Source organism: Diceros bicornis, chromosome 1 (assembly GCF_020826845.1).
Source record: "Diceros bicornis minor isolate mBicDic1 chromosome 1, mDicBic1.mat.cur, whole genome shotgun sequence".
Taxonomy (NCBI): Eukaryota; Metazoa; Chordata; class Mammalia; order Perissodactyla; family Rhinocerotidae; genus Diceros; species Diceros bicornis.
In genome coordinates, this window is record NC_080740.1 from 85683937 (window position 1) to 85697839 (window position 13903).

A 13903-nucleotide genomic window follows, 5' to 3' on the forward strand; every position below is an offset into this window, starting at 1 on the left:
CCCCCTAGGGCCCTCAGCATCCTACCTCCACCAATTCAGTCCATATTAAAATACAATTCCTTTCGTAGAAGGAGTTGTGACTCCAGCTATTAAAATACCATTTGCTTTAGTTCCTTACATGAATCTGAAGCCAGTGCTGTCTCCTCTTGGAGTCATTATAGCTGTGGCTTTGATCCACTGTGTCTAGACAACCTTGTGGGTCAGAATCAGTTGGGAGAAGCCTGGCAATGTCATTATTTGCTAAGACAAAGCACTGATATTTCCAACGATTTGGGTTAAAATCATACGACTCAGAGTATATCCAAATTTAGCCCAATCACAGTGCCATCCTTCCTCATTTGCATTCTAATATAGCCTCTTGAGTGGGAGAGAAAGAGATAAAATGTGAAAGTAGCCCATGGGAATTGTGCAGGGGAGAGGGCCACGTGTGTGACAACCTCGTCACATGTGTGCCAAAGGACAAATAGGTTGAGAACTGCTGGGTCAGAGGATAAGTGAGGCCTTTGCGGACTATAGACTGCTTGAGCAAAGTTAGCGACTGAGGCTCATATCTGGCCTGGAAAAGCTGTTGAAGTTGAGCTGGGCCGGCCTCAGCTGCTGTCATTTTACAAAAAACTGAGCCTTTGGGAGGGAAGTGACATGCCCCGGGTCATACCATGAGCCAATGACAGCCCAGGGCTGGGTCCCAGGGCTGCCCTCCAGCACCTTGAAGGCTGTCTTTATGCCTGGAGACGGTCAGATGAAAATGGGGTGGCCATGGGGAGGGATCAGCGGCTGGCTGCCTGGCCCTCTGTTCTCGCCCCAGTTTTCTAGGAATGCCGGGAGGGGACCACTGCTCTTGGTCCCTCAGGGACAGATTGCTCTGTAACACTTTCCCTGTCTTCCCATTGGAGCGTGCCTAGTTTGACGATTTTAGAGATAATTAGGACCCAGTACATGGAGTCGGCCAAGCTCCAGGTGGGAAAGGACGCGCAAGTTGGGAAGAGTTGGGACCTCAGCCCTGGGGCGCCCTGCCACCTGACCCTGGCCGAGTCGAGTCCACCGAAGCTGGCCTATTTCCCTCTCATAAAACCGGGACGGTGGCCGCTCTCTGGAGGGTTGATGTGAAGAGCCAGTGTCCCTGGCACACAGGAGGGGCTTGCTCAGTCTTTCCTCTGTCTGCCCAGCCCAGAGCTCGCGACATTGCCGCTGGCGTGACGGGAACATTTCTGCACCTTGCTCTTCGCTGCCACAGGTGCTTGGGCTGCTCTTTGTCCCTCCCCCGTGAGAGGTGAAGGCACCACAGGCCTTTGTGCCCGGGACGAGCTCCTGGAGCAGAGAGGAGGGGCACATGAGTGCATTGGAATCTTTCTTTTTTGAGGAGCAGAAGCCTGGTTTGGACCACCGTATTTGTCTCTTCAAGGACATCCCCTCTCTCCCAACCCCACATTTTAACACCGTGCTTTGCAACCCACTGACAGTTAATTGGTACATTTAGTAACGGTCGCATCTTATAATCGAGAGCATATTCGGTTCTATGAAACCTGGTACCTGAAGCAACTAAGGGGATCCCTCGGCTCCTGTAACGAAGCCATGGGAAGGAGTGACCATCAGGAGGCACGGGGGACTTCAGCACCTGGGAGTCCATTCTTTCTCTCCGTCTCCTTCTGTCCTCCCCTTCTCCCTCTTCCTCTCCCCCGCTCATCTCAGCCTGCCTGCGTTGTGTTGGTTTTGTCCCCTCAGGTCAGCTCCCCCTCAAAGCTGGAGGCACGGCCTGGGCAGCTCCAGTCTAGTAGAAAAGACAGCTCTTCCCCACCTTCTCCAGTAAGACAAGCCCCAAGAAGGGTCCTGACTAGGTCACGTGCCTGTCCCTGGACCAAGCACTTCTGAGCCTTGGCCACATCCCACCCTGTGGCTGGGAGAGTGGGGTGCTATGAGTGCCAGCCTCCACCAGACCCACGTGGCTGGAACTGAGGTTGAGGGCTGTTCTTCTAGGCAGACCACGCAAGAGAAGTCCACTCTCTTGAGGCCCGGATCCACGTGTCCCATGGCACCCAGGAGCCTGGTCCCAGAGCTCACGGTACTCTCCCTTTTTGCTCCAAGCCAAGGTAACTTGGTCACTTCTTTTTTGAAGCTCCCAGTAGCCATCATTATTATTACTTATCACTATGGCCCCAGTTGAGACTACACGCTTACCGAGGACAAGCACATTTTCCCCCATTTCTTTTGAGACGGAGCTCTCCTACTGCAAGAGGCCGTCCCTAAATTATGCTTGGAATGACTAATAGCTACATTTATTGAGCACTTGCATTGGGTCAGGCACGGTTCTAAGTATATTGCTAGTATTAGTCATTTAATCCTCAAAACCACCCAATGAGGTAGATGCTATTATTATCCCCATTTTACAGGTGAGGCAACTGAGGCCCAGGGAAGTTGAGTTACTTGCAGGGTAAGTAAGTGGGAGACCCAGAATCCAAAGGCAGGCAGCTGGATGCCAGCATCCATGCTCTCAACCACTACAGGGCCCCGGGGGGGGACTGAGCTTGTCTGTCCAGTGAGCCCCTGCAGGCCCCTCCTGGTCCAAGCTCCTGCTACCCTCCAGATGGCCAGCCTGGGTGCCAGGGCAGCAGGGAGTTGGAATCCTCACAGATTATATTTTTATCCTTGATAATAATAGTTACCGTTTGTTGGCACTGGCCTAAGAGCTTAAATTACATGATCTCATTTTTCTTCTAAACAACTCATTTTGAAGATGAGGAAACAGAGGTTCAGAGAGGGTAAGTAACTTGCTTAGAGACACACAGCTAGGAAAGTGGGGAACCAAGGTTATAACCTAGGATGCCTGATTCCAACACTTGAGATCTAACCATGCACTTCTCCCCAGAGTGCAGAACCCCCAATCTGAGTTTGCGGTGAGGGTGTGGGGGGCTGGTCAGAACGAGAGCCTTGGGAAACTAGAATCTCCTTCTCTGTCCACATTCCCATGCCCACTCCCACCCTGACAACTGCCATGGCCTCAGGGGCAGGGCTGGGAGGAGCAACCCATTTCCTCCCACGCTCCTAAACCTATTCCATCCCTGAGTCTCCATGCGTCCGGGAACAATGCTGCCACAGTTTAGGGTAACTGTGGATATTCTTGTGTGTGAACTCTTCCCACCCCCAGACTCACCACTGCCGGGACTGTCTGTGATTTTCACAGGACTGCCTCTACCGGACCGACATGCGATAATAATCACAGCTACCACGTACAAAATGCCCAGTATAGGCCGGGCACCGTGCTGGGGCCGTGGAAGTTCTTTCCAATGGCTCTTCATAATGAGCGTTCAGGAAATCGAGACTCCAGGAGGTAGAGTAAGGAGTTTGGCCAAGGCTGCACGGTCAGCAGGTGGTAGGGCCAGAACTCAAACCTGGGTCAGATTGATTTCAAAGTCCATGACTTTAATGCCAAGCTGATGCTGCTGCTTAGCCTGTGCCAAGACAACAGAGATCAAGACGGCACAGTCCTTGTTCCCAAGAAGCTCAGAGTCCAGGAGCAGAGACACGTGAATGAAGAAACTGCAGTCAGGTGAGGGTACAAGAAATGACGGATGCGGGTGTGTGCGCTGGGTTGCATAGGGCAGGGAGGTGTCCTTCTGGATGATGTATTCTTCATGCCTCAATGATAAGTGCCAGGAGTCTAACTCAAAATGGCTCAAGGGGGAAAAGGCAGGGATGAGGCAGAAACTGACTGACCTGTTTCTGCAAAGTTCAGCATACTGGCTTCAGGCATGGCTTGATCCAGGAACTGAAGAAGACTAACAGGAGTCTCTCCAGCTTCAGGCTGTGCTTTTGGCCACGTTCGCTCTAGCTCTGCTCCCTGACAGGCGAGACGTCCACCAGAGGCACCTGGTCCTCACTCTACAAGGTCAACATGTTAGCAACCCCAGTGAAAGGAGAGCCTCCATTCACTTTTCACTTCAGCCCATCTCCCAGGATCGAGTGTCATTGGATTGGCTGGGGTCACATGCCACTCCTCACTCAATCACTGTGGCCAGAGAGGCTGAAGCATTGATCGACTGTTGGCCAGGTCTGGGTCACCTGCTCACTCCTGAAGTTGCAGGAGGATGGCAGCCCCTTGCACATTGGGGTGCTGGCACTGGGAGAAGGGGCAGTGGAGGCTGAACGGGGCAAAGACACTCAGTGCCCGCCCAGGGTTGGTCGGATGGGGAAGCTTCACAGAAGAAGACCCCAGGGAGCTTGGTCCTGAGGGATAAACAGAAGTGTCCTGGGCAGGCGTGGGGTGTGAGGAGAAGGGCGTTTCCTTCCAGAGGGAACGGCCTGTGCCAGGCATCGTAGTGTGATCTCATAGTTTGGTGTAGCTGGAGGCCAGAGCCCACACAGGGGAGGAATGTGAGATGCGGCAGCAGAGGGGACGGGCCTGGGGGCCACGCTCAGGAGGCGGAACTTGCTCCTGCAGGCACCCCAGAGGTGGAGTCTGATGGACAAGGGCAAGGGCTCTGGCTGGACCCCCTGCGCTGCCGCCCTCCTCGCCCCCGGTGACTCTGTCTCTCTGATTCTCAGCCTCTCCATCTGTGAAATGGAAGAATTGGCACAGCCTCCACGGAATGGAAGTGAGGGCACAATGAGGCAAATCCATGAAAGCACAGAAGTCCTATATGGAAGTGCTCGCAAACGCAAACCATTACTCAGGGCGGATTTTAAGCATCAGAGGGACATGCTCTGATCTACATTCTAGAAAGCTCCCTCTGGTTTAGGGTGGAGGACGGAGGCCAGGAGAGCAGCGGGAAGAGGTGAATGGGATGGATCAGGGCCTGGTGAGAGACAGAGAGGGCTGTGGGAGATGCAGGACACAGGACCGAGGGAGAGGCTTATGGAAAGAAAATTCCACTGCGCTTGGCAAAGGGTGCCATGTGGGGAGAGGGAAGAAAGCAGGATGACATAAACAGGAAGACAAAATCTACCCTGGACCTTGGATCCCTTAACTTTTCACTTTTGAACAAATACATTTTCTCAGATAAAATTTGACCAATTTCCCTAGGCTCTATTTTCCGCTCCACATATCTCAAAAAAAAATATCCCTAGACCATTTGCTTCCCAGTTTTGAAATCTTAGAGTTTCGTTTTTAGCCTGAACATGCTTTCGATGTTCCACCTGCTCCCGTTCGCCTCACCTGAGAAGTTTGCCCCGTTTTCTAGGCCACAGGTGTTTGCTTGTGTGATGGGAACTTGGGCTTGTTGGGGTGGATTTACAAGTGACTTTATTCACCATGATGAGTCTAAATCTAGCTAAGTTTTCAGGACTCAAGTTCTAATGAATCCTCACCAAAAATAAATGAAAAAGAGGAAGGGGAGGAGGAGGAGATGGAGGAGGAGGAGAGGGAAGAAGGGTGAGAGGAAAGGGGAGACGGGAGAGGAGGAGGAGAGGAAGGAGGAGGGGGAGGGGGCGGAGGGGGAGGGGAGAGAGAGGAGATGGAGGAGGAGGAGAGGGAAGAAGGGTGAGAGGAAAGGGGAGACGGGAGAGGAGGAGGAGAGGAAGGAGGAGGGGGAGGGGAGGAGGAGGAGATGGAGGAGGAGGAGAGGGAAGAAGGGTGAGAGGAAAGGGGAGATGGGAGAGGAGGAGGAGAGGAGGAGGAGAGAAAGGAAGAGGGGGAGGGGAGAGGGAGGAGATGGAGGAGGAGGAGAGGGAAGAAGGGTGAGAGGAAAGGGGAGACGAGAGAGGAGGAGGAGAGGAGGAGGAGAGGAAGGAGGAGGGGGAGGGGAGAGGGAGGAGATGGAGGAGGGGGAGGAAGAGGAAGAGGAGATACAGTAGGAGGAGGAGAGGAAGAGGGAGAAGGAGGGGGAGGAAGAGAAAAAGAGACAGCAGCAGCCATCATGAATTCAAAAGAAACCAGAAATTTAAGCAGAAAAGCCCCTCAGCCGCTTAACACAGTCTTTCACAAGAGCTGTTTGATGTCTAAGCATAAATAATATGATGCTGAGACTTTGTACTAAACTTTGTCATTTCAAAGCCATTTTTACAATCGTTAATCATTAAATGAATCAGAAACACATGGATCACATTTCACTGGAATCACATGATTTTAAACCCAAGGAAAACTGCTGTAGGGAAAACAAAGAATAAAAGGGCTTTTTTTCCTAACTTTTTATTTTTTGGTTTTGTTAAGGCCTAGAGCGTGATAACTGGATGAAATGAAGTTGGGACACAGGAGCAGGTTGCTCATCGAGTCTAATGAGAACAGACACCTCAGATTTCCATTACAGCACCCAAGCTTCCCTGAGTGGAAACGCTCGAGGGAAGGAAGGAATAGACAGGTCTGTGTATCTTTCCATGTGCCCAATAAATCTCAGCGAGGATTTTCCCTGGGGAACCAGCTGCTGGGGACAACAAACCAAGTGCACCTTGGACACTCTGATGCCAAACTGCCGTGGACGCTTCAGAAGGAAGACTTGGAGGCTCGTGGCCCTCAGCGCACCACTCTCTGCTGGTGGGACGTGGGCAATCCCCCGGACACCTGAGGCCTGGTTATTAATAATAAAAAAAGGTGATAGCTGGAGACTATTGAACTGTTACTATGTGCCAGGCGCTGTTCAAGTACTTGACATTCACCAACTCACTTAGCCTCCCGCCGACCCTCTGCCCCATTTCCCCTTTATACATAGGAAAGGGGAATGGAGGACCGTCCAGTGAGTGAGCCAGGATCACCAGTGGTTACCTGGTGAAATGGCTCCTCAGACCCAGGCAGACGAGCTCTTAACCACTAGGCTGGACTGCCCACCTAGGCATGGTGGAGGTCTGGGAGCTTCCCTCTCCTTGTCACTGGCCCCCATGGGGAGGCTCAAAGCTCCTTTGCAGTGGTCCCCAGGGTTGCCGTGTGCCTGCATTTCTCTCAGAGATGTCATCTCATGAAAATGCCAACTCCAAGGCCAAGCCTGGCATCCACTGGGTCCTTCTGGGCCCCGGAGAATGAGCTGCCCTCTGGGCTTGGCCTCCCTCTCCCCTTGCACAGACTGTACCCAAGTGGCTGACCGAGTGCAGAGCCCTTGGTCGGGGGAAGGGATGTGAGGGGGCGGCAGCTCACACGTCCCCAAGAAAGCATCATTTTTGTTCAAAGAGCAGGGTCTTCAGGGTGGGAAAGGACCTGCGCTCCGAAGAGGACATGAGCAGAGGCCTCCACGTTGCTTTTGCATGGCCCTGACTCCACTCCCAACACGCCTCCTTCTCCCTCACTCCACCCAGCCACACCGGCCCCCTTCTGTCCCTCCAAAGCACCAAGCACTTTCCTGCCTCCCAGCCTTTGCCAGTGCTGGCCCCTCAGCCTGGAAAGCCCTTCCCCAGGCCTTCAGTCTCAGCTTAACCGCCTCCCTCTCCCGGGTACCTCCGTTGGCCATACCGCCCAAGCAGACCCCCCCTACTCTCTCCTCGCCCCTGGCTTTCCCCTTCAACACCTTACTCCGGTTTGTAATTGCACATTTATTTGCTCACTGACGTGTTGATTCTTTCTCCTCCTCATCTGTGCCCTCCAGGAAGCCGTGTCTCTTTTGCACCTTATGTAATAGTATCCAACAAAACCATGTCTAGCCCAGAGCCCCGTATGGAGCCTGGACCACACAGTATGTGCTCAAGAAATATTTAACTGAACAAAAAATTCTCTCTCAGATTCTGATCTTAGAATGGAGCTCTGATGAGAGAATTTCCTTTTCTCCATTTTCTATTTCTGGCACTTGAAACTCCACGGGGCTGGACTGGAGTCCTGGGAGGTGCACAAAAATTTATTTTCATTTTGTTTTAATTCGACAAACATGGGGAACCAGGAACCTGGGACACAGAAGCTGGAAGTACTAGGCCCTGCCCCCAGGGAGCTCCAACCCAGGAGGGAAGACCCACTCCAATCTCTCCCAGCTTGAGGCAGGCGTCCAGGAAGACTGCAGTGGTGCTGGGACAGGTGAGGGTGACCTTGCTGGGCAAAGAAGGGGGAAGGGCGTCCCAGGCAGAGGGGCGGAAGAGGCAAAGGCCAAGAGATGAGAGAGACCATGGCATATTTGGGGAACTTCTCATGGTTTGGCATGGCTGGTGTGGAAAAGGTGGCAGAAGACGAGGCTGGAGAGAGCCAGGCCACAGCCAAGTTCTCAAATGTGTCAGGTTTATGCAGTGGGGCTCCTGAAAGTTTGCACCCAGAAGTATGGTCAGGTCCTCCTGTGGGCACAGTGACCAGCGTGGAGGGGGCAAGACTGGGGGCAGGGAGACTGAGAGACAGCGAGTGAACAGATCCGAGGGCTATTCAGAGGTAGACCTGACTACACTGGGCTTTAGATCACCATTCAGGGAGAAGAAGCAAGAGACTGGGCGGTTCCTTGGGGAGAGTATCTCTAGCCATCCCCACGTCCCCAGGGTGGCCTGGCTCCTGCTGCAGACTATCTGAATAAGCATTGTCCTCAAGGTCCTGACCTCACCGTCCACTGGCAAACGCCCCACAGCACACAGCTCTGTCCTGCTCCTTGATGGAGTTTCCGGAAGACCCCGGAATGTCAGGGCCTTTCGAATTCATCAGCTCCAGGGTGAAGCTGCCCAGCTCTCACCCGCAGCAACAACTCCTGGTTCAAGGGCTGACGGGATGACGATCTACTCTTTGGCAGCTGAAACGTTGTTCCCCTCACACCATAGAACCCCCAATCCAGGAGGGTGAGCAGGCAGGGCTCCAAGAGCAGGAAACCGCTTCTTTGCTCTTGGTTCAGAGCCAAGATTTAATTTTTAATTTTCAAAAACATGAGTGGTCAGACCATGGCTAAAAAATTGAAACCATCCTCTGAACACCTCTGCCTTTCCCACGTGGACCTTCCTGATCTCAGAGCACGAGGGAGCTGGGATGGAGCAGCACTTCACAGTGTCCAGCTAGCGACCGAGTGGAGTTGAGGTTTCCCCCCTGGGCCAAACCCCACTCGATCTGCCCGGCTTCTAGAACTCTCCAACTCTGTGTGACCTTGAGGCTGGTTGTCTGCTTCTTCAAACCTTAGTCTTCTCGTCTGGTAAAAGGAAGCATTAATACAATACTCACAGAGCTGTTGTGAGGAACAAATGAGACACCCACGTTAACTCTCAAGACCATGTCCGTCACATATTAGGTGTGTAATAGGAAATAGTCTAGATTTCTCTGGGCTATAAACTGAGCCAAGGCTTTTAGTTTAGAGGATTGAAAATTACATCAAGAATAACTTTGCCCACTCATGCTCCCATTTCCTTCCCTCTCTGGCCAGGTCTATGGAAACTTTGAGAAGAGTGGGAAACTGCGAGGCTGTGTGATCTTTAGCAAGTCTCTGAACCCCTCTGGGCCTTAGTTTATTCATCTGTAAAATGGGAGCAATGATACCCCGCCCCCCGACCTCAGGCTGTGGGTGCAGGAGGGAGTTACCACTGACCCAGCGCTCAGGAGAGTATTCCCTGATGGAGGGATGAGCTCTGGGAGGGGTCCAAGGAGGCTGGCCACGAAAGAGTAAGAGGATTTTCCTCCTTTTCCTTTCAAGAAGGAAAGGAGGGCTTTGTGCCCTGGAGGATGAGGTTTCCCTGGTCCACAAGAGAGGTAAGGGGCTTTGCCATTTTCAAAATCTTAGGTTCAGAGACACAAAGAAATGGCTTGTCTGAAAGGGGCTGATTCCAAGGGATGAAAGAGGGGTGAGATTTCCAGGGACGGGCATGTGGTGGAGGGTGGTGGGCTCCACATGCAGCAGATAGGGGCCTCCTACTCCCACGAAGGGCCTTGGGGGAGTGGAATCTCCAAGAAGGAGGACACACAGCTGGATCCTTGGAGCAGGACCAGCTACATCATATGCAGGGCGCAGCACAAAATGAAAATGCAGATCTCTTGTTCAAAAATTATTCAGAATTGCAAGATGGTGCCAGACAGCATTAAGCCGAGCATGGGGCCCTTCTGAGCATAGGGCCCTGGGCAACTACATAGGTCAGACACCCATGAAGCTGGCCCTGCCCTGCTTTGGCCTCAGAAGCCCAGTGAAGTTTCCAAGGCCCAGATGGGGACCTCAGGAGTGAGTGGACACCGTGAGCAGAGCAGCCCTTGCCCTCCAACAGACTTCGGGACCTGGGACAAACGAGGAAGACCAGCTGTCTATCTCCGATTTTTGGTCTGCATAAGGCTCCCAGAATTCTTGTACAAGTTTAGGGAAAGGAAGCCCCTGCCAACTCTGCACCCCAAAAGATCTGAGACTGAATATCCTGCTAGCCAGCGGGGTAAGAAGCCAGATTTGATGTGACTGAGAAGAATGGAGAAGTGTGACCATCCTTTGCCGAAGTGCCCTCCAGCAAAGGCCTCGGCTGCTGAGGCCAGATCTCACTTAATCCCCAGAAGGGCCCCGCTGGCTCGGCTCCAGTGCTCTGCAAGCACGGGTTGATTCAGTAAGAACACCCATGCTCTAAGCCAGGCGTGTGCTAACGGCTTTAGCTCAGGTAACCCTCACAACCACGAGTAGTCACTGTTATCTGTGATTTTGCAGATGACGACACAGAGACCTAGAGAGGTTAAGTAATGTTCCCAAAGTCCAAGAACTAGTAAGCGGTGGAGCCGAGATTTGAGCCTAGGTGTTCTGACTCCAAAGGTCGGCGCGTAACCACCCCATCACGCGGCAGACCAAGCCGGCACGGCTCTCTTCCCCGGGCCTCGTGATCCACTTTTCTCCTCTCTGCCTCGGTAGTCTCCATTTCTCACTCTGCATTCCAGGCTTTTAGTCTCTGGTGCACTCGTGGTCTTACTGCCAGCGCCTGATCCTTTATGGAAGTTGGAGGAGCGAGCACAGTAATGTTAACTGCTCCCAGCTTTGCTGGCTCGCTCACCCCCCTGCCAGGCACTGTGCCCACCCCCTTCCACTTGGAATACCCCCCACAGCAGCATGAGGGAGGAATGGTGGTGCCATTTCACACACGAGGAAACTGAGGCTCCAAGAGGTGAAGCCACTTGGCCAAGATCACTCAGCTGGGCTTGAACTCAGGTCTGAGGGACCCAGAGTCACACTAATGAAATGCAGGGTGTATTTCCTACAGCAGTTAGGTGAAGCAGGAAAAGACCTGGACTTTTTCACATCAGGAGATATACTTTCTCTCATGTCCTGCTGCGTGGGACAGTCCCTTCCCCCTCTGGCCTCAGCTGCCCCATCTATAAAATGGGAAGCATGCAGCTGCTTACAAGAGCACAGGGTCTATTGTCCACATTCCAACACTGCTGGCTCTGTGGCCTTAGGCAAGTTACTTAACCTCTCTCTGCCCCAGTTTCCTCATCTGTAAAATGGAGCTGTGGCTAGTAACTGTCTACTTCTTAGAGTTGTAAAGTTCGATGAGATTAAAGTGTGTAAAGCAGTTAGCCCAGAGCCTGGCACATAGTAGGCGCTGAGTAAATGTTAGATATTTTTATGAACATGAAACGTCGGCTGAGATCTTTTCCAGCTGAATCCTAAATACCACCCACCCCATGCCTGGCCCCCCAGAAGCCTGGCCCCCTGCAGCCTTGAAGCAGAAGCCCAGCTGGGCTGGGCGCTCCGCGTTCTCACTTCCCCGCGTGGGGGCATCGGTGGGCGGGGCAACCGGCGCCTTGAACATGAGCCTGGCCAGTGACTGAAGGTGTTGCCCGGGCATGAGGTAATGGCAGGCTGGCGCTCGCAGCAAGCGTGATGGCGCGTATCATCACTCGAGTGGCGAGAAACGAAGAGAAACGAGTGACTGACGTGCACCAGGCTCCGCGGAGGCAGCCTCCCCAGGTCTGGCTGCGCATGCACACTGTGTCTATGTGTCCACCCGCCTGCTAGGGGACCCGGGCTGGAGCCCAGCCCCTGAACAGACCCCTGGGGCAGGCTTGCCCCATCCCCGCCCCCACCCCAGGAAAGGGAAATGCGAATGGAATCAAGTCCTACTAAATGCGCGGAGGGAGCCTCGGCTTTGGCGTCTGTCACGTTGGCAGGTGTCCAACTCTGTGACAGACCCCTGAGGTTCAGGAGGTAAGACGACTTGACTCTGATCCACCGGGAGTTTGGGGCAGGGAAGGGAGACAGGCCTCCGAAGCTGCAGGGCTGCTATTTCTGATGATTTGGGCGAGCCCAGAGGAGTAAGCAATCAAGGGGAAGGAAATCAGAGAGGGCTTCTCAGAGGAAGTGACCCCAGCTGGGTCTTGCAGGGTGAGTAAGCTATGGGGCAGTCAGCCACAGGGAAGTGTTTGAGGCATCAAGCACTGTATAAGCAGGAGAGAGAAGCCTGAAATAGCAACAAGCTTTCTAATATCTACAGTATGAGCTGTAAAGGATACAAGTGGGTAAGAGACTGAGAAGTTTTGAGGTGCCACAGAGCTAGTCCTTATTGGAAGTTTCCTAGGGCATATTGGCATCATCTCATTTCCCGTTGAGAATGCCCATTTTACAGACAGGAAGCTGGGGCTCAGGAAGGTAAAGCAGTCTCTCCAAGGTCAACTGATAGTAGGGCACTTGGGCCTGGAAACCCAAGTCCACCTGCCTTAAAGCTTGAGGCCTTGACTACCCTGCCCACCTCTGAAATCCCCGGGGATCCTGGAAAGCCGTGGAGTTTGGATTTTACCCTGAGGGCCATGGGGGTCTGTAGAGCATCTAAGCAGGAGAAAGAGGTGGTCACCTTTGCAATTAGCAGACTCACCATAGGGTAGAGCAGAAAATGGACATGAATGATCCAGGATAGAGTGAGGTCAGAAAATCAAGCCAGCTCTGTGAACACCAACCACCATGTTGCCCCTGCCCTGGGGACCACAGCCCCACGACCTGGCCTCTGCTTATCTTTCCAGCCCCTCCATTCCCCGTATGCTCCGACCATGCCGAAATTGTTTCAGCTCCACCCTGCTCCGCGCCTCCCCTCATCTTATCACGTCTGCCCAGGGCACTCTGCTGCTCTCTGCCTAGTGTCCACACCACCTTCGGGTTCCAGCTTAAAAGTCATTTCCTTCAGAAAACCTTCCTCAACCACATGCCTCTTCCAACTGGGCCAGATGGCTGTGCTCTGTGTCCCCTGTCACCCTGCTCCTCTCCTTCAAGTGCATTCCTTGTTGTCCCCTTTAGAAAGGGTACAGAGCTTTGCCTGGCCCACCTGACTCCCTGGTGCCCAGCACATGGAGCAGCCCCTGGGCATCCAGGTCAGGTGGAGTTCCAAGGTGGCAACGTCTCCTTAGAAAATCCTCAATCCCACTCACCTCCCTGAACCGCACGCTCACACGAGACACCCATCCCCCACCCTCATTCACCGCATCCCTCCTGGTCTTAGAGACATTCTCTATGAACCAGGCACCTGATAACAGTTTTAAGGGAAGTTTCCAATCATCAGGTCCAGGCAATTGTGTTGTCTTGAGACTTAGACAAAAGTGAGTCAGTTCAGGGTCTTCTACTCTGAGAAGACTGACTTGTCCACTCCCACCCTGTTCAGTCCCTGCCCGGCTGGGTCGGGGTCCCCCTTGGGCTCCTCCAGGACACTGGGTTTGCATGCCCATCTCTCCCCCAGGCTGGGTCTTACTGAGCTCCACATCCGAAGCCTGGCACATGGTGGGTGCTTAGTGCCTGTTGAACTGATGATTGGAGAATGGCCTAATAAATATGGAACACCATAATGAGCAGCTCAAACTGAATGAAGCCCAGGGTAGGGCTGCGGACATGAAGGCTGCCTTGGCTCCTTGTTTGGACGGGAGGGACCCGCATATGAGCCATCTCCACCTCTCATCGGAGGCTGGGATGGGTGATGCCTGCAGATGACAGAGACATGCTGAGACAAGGTGAGTGCTTCACTTCTTGGGTGTCCCTTGCTCCTGGGGACTGGTTCCTTCCATCCTTGATTCCCATTTGAGTGGGTCATACAGTTGCTGGCCTGTGGTAGGCACCTGCTAACCCACACAGCTGGGCACATGGCTGGCCCCCTATCT